Raw genomic sequence first — 8,758 nt, 5'->3', positions numbered from 1 at the left:
ATTACATCGCTAACAAAATGAATGCCACAAACAAGATGGCTTCAACTTTATGCTAACAGAAATTATTTTCAATTTCCACACACTGAGCCCTAAAAACGATCCCTTACATCCTTAAACTACTTGACCCTGCCCTGTAAACTGTCCCTTCACTCTCTGCCCTGAACCCTAAAAATTCAGCCCACGCCTCAAAAACTACCCGACCCCGGTCCTGAGCCCTACAAACTATCCCCTACATCCCTAAACTACCAAGACCCTACTCCCTGCCCTGTAAACTACCACGACCCCCTCCTGAGTCCTAAATCCTACCCCCACCCCGAAAAACTACCCCCTTCACCCCCAAGACCAAGTCCAAGTCCCAGCTGCACTTACCTCACAGTTCCCTCTCCCAATAGTCCTTCCTCTTCCTGCCTTCCTCTTTGCGTATTCCTCTTCCTATGCTCGGCAACTACACAGCGCATTGCCTTAACTACGCATATGCATGGTTAAGGCACATGCATGGTTAAGGCAAGCATGGTAGGGAATACGGGAAATGGCACGCATGGCTCAGCCCGCATTGTTAAGGTGGATTCCTGTACCGAAGGATTATCAGAGCCACCATTAGAAGCTGTATTAGAAACTTGGGGGCAAACCTGTGCGATTCCTTAATGGTCTCATGGCCCTGTTCAATAGCTGCCAGACATGCTAAAATAGGAGAAAGTTCTGTTGACACAATACCTTTGATTTTACTAATACAGTCCCCTATAAGTTCCACTGCCCAGAGTGATCTGGGTGCAAGCCCCTCTAAAACAAAAGGACTGGAGCGCTCAAAGACAGCAAGCACATCAAGGGAGCTGACAGGGGTGAGTGTTGGCATAGTCTGATTCAAAGGCAGTCAACTAGTCTGCTTACCGACTTCTAAGAGTCAGCGAGCAGTCCTTGGGACGCGCCCCTGTAGGATAGAGGACAGGTGATGTACTCCAGACAAGAACTTGATTATCAACTAAGCCGTGTGATTCAGCTACCATGACAGAACAAGAGGGGCTGGAGGGCTGTGGTGTACCATCAAAAATTGGAGAAGGTCCTGATCCGAGCGACAGTCTCCTCTCCGTCAATGACATTTCAGTGGAAATGGTACCCATGGCTCTCTGCAGCATCTTATCGATGCTGATCGTTTTGGGGAGGGGACGAAGTAGCAGGGCCTCCTGGAGCTTTTCTTTTGCCCATGCTGCTTTGATGTGGAAAACGAAAAACAAATTGCCACAGAGTATCAGTGTTAGAGACGATGACAACAACAAATAAGCATTTGGAATGCAATAGGTCTCGCATTTGCAAGAGTTTGAACTATTGGCATTGACACTGCCTTTTATTTATGTTTTAAAAACCAAAACATAAATAAAAGGCATTACCATTTACAATACCAGTAGCTCAAACTAACGGAAACGCAAGACCTAGTGCATTGCAGATAGGTGCCGTGCTGCAGCATAAAGTTTCATAAAGTTTATACTTCAGCACGGTCCCGCTTTCGTTTTATCAGTACAGATGCTGCGCTTTATTAAAGCGTGGAGCCTGTGTTGATGACATGAATTTTTTAGTAAATATTGGGGTTGAACCCATATAGTCAATGGGACCTGGGTATTTATTCGGTATAGGAAGAAGGGGGTCCCAGACACAACACAACAAATTCCACAATTCGAAGTAAAATACGTGGGAATATTTCACAAAAGGTCGAGTCAAGGTGCAAAGTGTTTTAATTTTCACAGCACCGGTGCTAAACATTCATTAGCTCATTACTCACAACATGAATACACACATATTAAACACAATTACAATAAGCCCAGAAAGGGGGGAGAGAGGGAGAGGGAAGTGCAAGGGGGAAAAAAAAAAATTAACATTTCTTGCTAGTTAGACATCACTATTTCAAAAAACATATTTACAAATACATGTGACCATATTTGGAAATTCACAAGAGAGAATATACACAGATCCCCAAGCGTGGGGTCTACAACAGCGTGTGAGAAAACAGCATCATGTTTTGTTTTGTTATTGTGTCTTTTTTATACAGAATCTCCTATATGGCTGTGTACATTAAACCATTCCGTGGGAGTTCAAAACAGTAGAGAAGTCTACGTTTCGACCCTAGATTGTAGGACAGTGTATCCTTACTAGGCGGGTCTTCGTCAGGACGTGAGGGAAGGGGAGGAGTGTAGGGCTGTTCCTAAAGGTGAAAATAGAAAAGACTTTAAAAAAGGTCTCCGAAGGGAGTCCCTATATGATACATCAAAAGCGACAAAATTAAAGACAAAACGTTTCTCAGAGAGTTTGTGATTGACAAGGAGGTATGAAAAGCGTGTTACCTGCTCAGGAGTCATATAAATTCCTGTTAACACATAGTTCTGGCCAAAGCCGGGCGGAGTGGTGGATCGTTAAAAAATCAGCGGTATCTGGGGGCCAAATAATGAGGAAAGGGGACCATCATTGAATGTGCTAATCACCCAAGGTTGTCAGAAAACATTACAAATATTAGAAAAACACTTGAAAAACACTAGGCCGGTAGTCCTACCTCCAAAGCGTTGCTGGGTAGGATCAAGGTGCGTGTATCATTAAAATGAAGTATGGTCCATACCAATCATAGTTCAGCATTCGATCTGTGAGGTATGGGGGAGCCCAATTAGTATACACGTCTTAAGAAAATGTTTCCAGTTGCCTGTAACACAGGCGTCTAAGCACAAAAGGCAATTAAGACACTTAATTAATAACTCACCCGCGATGACCTGGTAACGCTGAAATGCGAGTCAGCGTCTGTGGTGTTCCGGGTCCGATATTACAATGCAAAGTCTAAGGGCCAAACACAATTGGGAGTGGCATTCAGTAAATATGCGCCAGAATATGGACGATTGTACATCAAAATATATTGGCCTTAAATCGTACCTCTGAATTAGAGGGAACCTTACAGCAAATAATCAATTGAGGTCGGAGGATTTTCTTAAAGGGCGGCGGTGTGCTCGAGTCGAGATTCCACCATTGAATCTGTGGAATTAAAATAAGCGGACTTAGTGAAAGCGTTTCACTAACACGTGGATTTTAAGGCGCTGCAAAAATCGGGACAGACAGATAGCGCAACTGGACTCACCCGAAGTGTATTGTCTCCATGCGCGCGTGCATGCAGCAGCGTCTCATCTCAGTCAAGAAGAATCAGGAAGTGCTGCCTAGGATACGGGGGTCATTTTGTAACCTCGCATGCGGCGAGACTGGTGTTACCGAGGTAACCCAGGACGCCAGTCACCGACACGGCCAGCGTCAACGGAGTTAGAGGGGAACACAGGGCTTAACGAAGACTTTCGTGGTAGATGTAATCAAAATACAGTTGGCAACCTTTCAAGGGTTATAAATTATAACGCCCCAGTGCTGCATTTCGTGGGAAATGATGATAAACTAACATTAAAATGAAAGTTAAATAAAATATTGCAAATGAAAAAATGTAAATAATTAATTAAGCTAGCTGAGCGGACCTGCCCTTAACATGGTAGTCTAAGCGCAGCATTTTAAGCTCTCAAACGGTAAATACCACAATATTCACACAGATACTGGACATTGATGAACTCATCTCGCAGAAACCGTTTACAAACCAGATATTTACAAGCGTGTATCATTTTGGACATAGTACTGTGCGGACCTACCTAACAAGGTGGTCAAAACACAGATACTCCATACAGTGAAGCAAAAATTATTATTGACACACTAGTCGATAGAGAAATCACACATCAAATCGCAGTTATTCACCGCATGGGTCATTACCGACACACTCACCAGAGTAATGCGTGAACCTACCACATGGTGGTTAAGACGCAAGATTTACAGAGTAGCCATTTGAGAGAAACTGCTTTCTGATTCATTCAGCCCCAGCCGTACTGAATCAAAAAACCTGATCCATTTTATCTCTCTGATGTTCAGGATTGGCTCAAGGTTCCCACCCCTGGGGCCCAGTCTAACTTGTTCCAAAATGGTCCATTTAAGACTTTCCGGGGGGTGAGCAAAGTTCTTGCAATGGTCTACCAACGGTGCTCCCTCAACCTTGCACCTAACACGGCTGCAGTGTTGTAAGAAACGTACTTTTGCACGTTGCTGGGTCTGGCCAATGTATATTAAATTACAGGGGCACACTATGCAATAAATAACGTTGGATGAGTTGCAGTTGGTGTGTGACTTTAGTGTCACTTGATGTTGTCCATGAACAAAGACTTTAGTCTGGATTGTAGCTGGGCAGGCTTTACAGGATCCACAGCGATAATGACCCACGACGGGAGGTAGATTCCACATTGATGTTAGGGATTGTTCCTTTGCCGTATTCAAGAAAGAGGACACCACGTGATCTCGAACATTCTTCGCTTTCTTGAAGGCGTGAAGTGGTGGGTGGCTGCAATTTAGGTCCTCGGCGATCAAATGCCAGTACTTGTTTACAGTTTTCTTTATCGAATTGCTTTTTGTCGAGAAAGTGGTTACACATACGATGCGTTGATCAACATTGTTTTCCCGTTGAGCTCCCTGTTGCAATAGAATGTCCCTTGGGTTATGCCAAGCTCTCTTTTTGGCTTTTTTGACCAGACGTCTCGGGTACCCACGTTCAGACAACCGTTCCATCAGAATGGCAGCTTGCTCATCATAGTCATCCTTTTTGCTACAGTTACGGCGAATCCGTAAAAATTGCCCGAAGGGAAGGTTATCGCGTAGTCCCCGTGGATGATGGCTCGAATACAGAAGCAAGGAGTTCCTCTCCGCAGGTTTTCTAAAGAGGGTGGTGTGCAAAGTCTCATTCTCCTCAAAGATGGTAAGATCCAAGAAGTCTATGGATTTCTTGTCATACTGAATCGTGAACTGAATGTCCGCCGTGCGTCCATTTAACCAATTGAGGAATGTTATGATCTCCTGTTCATTCCCAGTCCAGATACAGATGATATCGTCTATGTACCTCATCCACATGTTTATTTTGGGTCTGAAGGGATTGGTATCATTCAGTATGAACACCTCTTCATACATGGACATGAAAATGATGGCCAAATCGGGAGCAAATGCCGCCCCCATCGCCACGCCCTTGGTCTGCAGGTAGAATGAATTGCAAAAAATGAAGAAATTCCTCATCATTGCGATTTTTAATAGCAAGATGATAAAAGATGTAGGGACACGAGCCGGTGCCTCCCGTTTGTCAAGTGCAATGGTCATGGCTTGAAGGGCCTCATCTTGGGGTATGCTGGTGTACAGTGACACGATGTCGCAGGTTACCAAGATTTCTTCATGCGAGTTATATGGACGTCCGTCAATCAGATTAATGACCTGTGTAGTGTCTCGCAGATACGTTGTAGTTGCTTCTGCTAGGGGCTTCAGAAAAAAGTCAATGTACCTGCATAGTGGTTCCAGAAGGGAGCCGCAGCCCGATACAATTGGTCGACCAGGTGGATGGTGTAGGTCCTTGTGCACCTTCGGCAGTGTGTAGATGGTGGGAAGGCGTGGGTTCTTTTGGTTTAGGTATTGAAATTCATGGTCCGACAAGAAGCCTTGTTGGAGGCCTTCCTGGGTCACTCTCAGGATTTCGGCTTTTAGATCTCCGGATGGATCCCCATCCAATCGTTTGTAACTCACCCCATCATTTAATTGTCTCATTATCTCACTAGTGTAATTGTCCAGGTCCTGTACCACAATTGCACCACCCTTATCGGCAGGTTTAACTACCACATCGGTGTTGTCCTTGAGAGATCTGAGCGCCACTTTCTCTGCTTTGCTGGTATTGAACTTGACAAATTTGTGTTCTCCCAAGATTTTATTCACATCCCGTAGGACGAGGCTCTCAAAGGCCAGGATACGCTGAGTCATAGCGTGAGTGGAAGGAACAAAGGTAGAAGGTGGCCTAAAATGGGTCGCCGAGAGAGGCTGAAAGGAGGGTTTATCTTTGAAAAAATATCGCAGTCGTACCTTACGAAAGAACTTGTGAAGTTCTACTATGGTGTTGAAGGTATCAGGCTTGGCGGTTGGAACAAATGATAGACCTCGACTGAGTATCTTGATTTCGTCATCAAGTAGAGTGTATTTGGAGATATTGATAATGGGGGAAATCCTTTTTACCACCTGTAGTTCTTCCTGCGGGTGGATCGTTCCCCGTGCTGAAGTATAAACTTTAAGAAACTTGATGCTGCAGGACAGCGACTGTTTTCATATTATCAACCGGTCGCTGCACTTCATTAAAATGTGGAGCTAAGTTGATGATATGAAAGCAGGAGCAGTGCTGAAGCATAGAGCAGAGCCTCTGTGTTGATAATACGAGAGCAGGTGTCGTATTGCAGCCTAAAGTTTCATAAAGTTTGTACTTCAGCACGGCGCCCGCTTTCTTATTATCAGTACAGATGTCACTCTTTATTAAAGCGTGTAGCCCATATTGATAACATGAAAGCATGCGCTGTTCTGAAGTATAAACTTTATGAAACTTGATGCTGCTGCATTGGGCCTGCTTTCATATTATCAACATGGGCGCTGCGCTTTATTTAAGTGTGGCGCCAAGTTCATAATATGAAAGCCGGAGCAGTGCTGCAGCATAGAGCGGGGCACCCATGTTGATAATAGTAAAGAAAAGGAATCGGCGGCGGAAAGTAAAATAAAAAAAAAACGTTACCCAAGCACTAGCGAGAGGGACTAGACAAGGTTGTCCCCTGTCACCTTTGCTATTTGTTTTGGCACTGGAACCCCTACTCATTAAGCTTCGTAAGGAGGCCTCAGCTATGGGGATCCTATTAAGGAACTCGGTGCATATAGTATCCGCCTATGCTGATGACCTTATACTTTTCCTAAAAACCTTACTACAGATTTGGAACCTATCCCATCTATATTCAAACAATTCGAACATGTGTCAGGGCTGGCAATTAACGCAACAAAATCACTATCTTTTATATGCGATATAAGGAAAACCCAGACCCTATTAAATTTGGTGATCTGACATTAGCGACTGCACCACAAACTCTTAAATATTGGGCATCCAAATCTATAGATCTTCCCAAGACTTAATAGATGGCAACCTGTTGAAAACGATCAGATCCTTGCGGACGCAGGTCTCTTTTTGGACCTCGTTACCATGTCGGTGATGGGCAGAGTGGCCATTTCCAAAATGGTAATGCTCCCTCGCCTTTTATATTTTTTCACTAATCTGGTGATGATAATTCCAGCCAACATATTTCGTATACTTGACACACTCCTCTCAGAACTTATTTGGGGTAGGGGACGCAGAAGAGTGAGTCTGTCTAAACTACAATTGCGACCTGAAGAGGGAGGCCTGGGTGCCTTGGACTTTCAGGCGTACTGTATGGCCAGCCAACTACAATGGCTAGCGTATTGGTTAGCAGGGCATCATATCTATGAAATAGGTTATACACCACAGCTCCTCACTAAGGGTACCCTTCATACATTGGTACTGCCGAACACTAGGATCCCGCCTGCTACTCCCCCCTTGCTTAAAACAGCCCTGGTATAATGGAGGCGGACGCCACAATACACTAAAAGTCTCCTCATACTTTCCCAATATCCCTTCTGCTGGGGATACCTACCAGGACTGATTTCTAAACGTTTTGCATCCCAATGGATACAGGAAGGCGTGACGTCAATTGGAACACTGTAGACGGGACGCTGGCAGATCACGATAACTTAGCTCGCACTCATGGGGTTCCTCTGTCACTATTTCTCCTCCATGCCACTATTTCTCATTACGCTAGGCACTGCTTGTTACCTCACGGGATTGAACCTCCCTACCCATGAGCTGGTCCATGCAATACACCTCATGGGAGAATGACACCATCTTACCAGTTGGTTATATAGGGGTATCAGGGCGCACTCAGGAATTTCACTAACTCGACTCCGAGCTAAGAGAGCCGTGGAACTGGGCAAGGACCCCACGGATACAGAGTGAGTATCCATATTGGCATTCCCTAAAAAAGTGCCTACGAATACTAAATTTAAATATATACAATACATGATTTTACACAGGGCATATCTCACACCACATCGCCTTAATAGTATACACCTGAATGCGCAACTCCCTTGTCCTCGATGTCAGGAGTCTGATGCTGATTTACTTCATATGTTATGGGGCTGTCAGCGATTAAAATAATTTTTGCGGAGGGGCGTGGCTTGCAGCCGAGCATGGCGGCAGCTTAGAGGGAGAGCTCCGTGAGTAGGTCGGCCTTCTCTGAAAATCCATGCACATATCCGTCACCAACACACCTCAGAAGGAAGGTCCCGAGGCCCAGGACCGAGCGGCACCGACGGCGGGAGATCCGGAACAAGACCGGGACCGGGTGACGTCCGCACCAGATCTCGTCCGGCTGCGGCCCAAGTGACGCCGGGAAGCCCCAGACTGTGGTGCTCAAGGAGGCCGGGCGGAAGTGATCGCGGCCAGGGAGGAGTCCGCCGGAAGTTGGCGCGGCCTTACAGTGGCGAGGCTGAGGAGGGACCGTGTGCGATGACGGCGACATCAGAGGAGCGGAGAAGAGGTGGGATCCGTGTGGAGCGGCAGGACTACGGGCGCTGAGACCGCGGGTAGCGGTGCGCCTGTTACCAGCGCCGCCTGCACCAGAGACATAGCGTCAGCCCCGGAGGGAAAAAACAAACACGATTACCACCCACTAGCCCCCAGATGAGACTGTGCAGACAGTGAACAAGCGGGCGATAGTGGCGGCGGAACAATCTCATACAGGCAGAGGCAGACCACTGAAGCCAGGGCACCAGAGGGTGAAGGGTCTCGGCT

This window comes from Lissotriton helveticus, chromosome 8, assembly GCF_964261635.1.
Source record: "Lissotriton helveticus chromosome 8, aLisHel1.1, whole genome shotgun sequence".
Classification (NCBI taxonomy): Eukaryota; Metazoa; Chordata; class Amphibia; order Caudata; family Salamandridae; genus Lissotriton; species Lissotriton helveticus.
The sequence above is the reverse complement of the archived record's forward strand: the minus strand, read 5'-3'. Positions refer to the sequence as shown.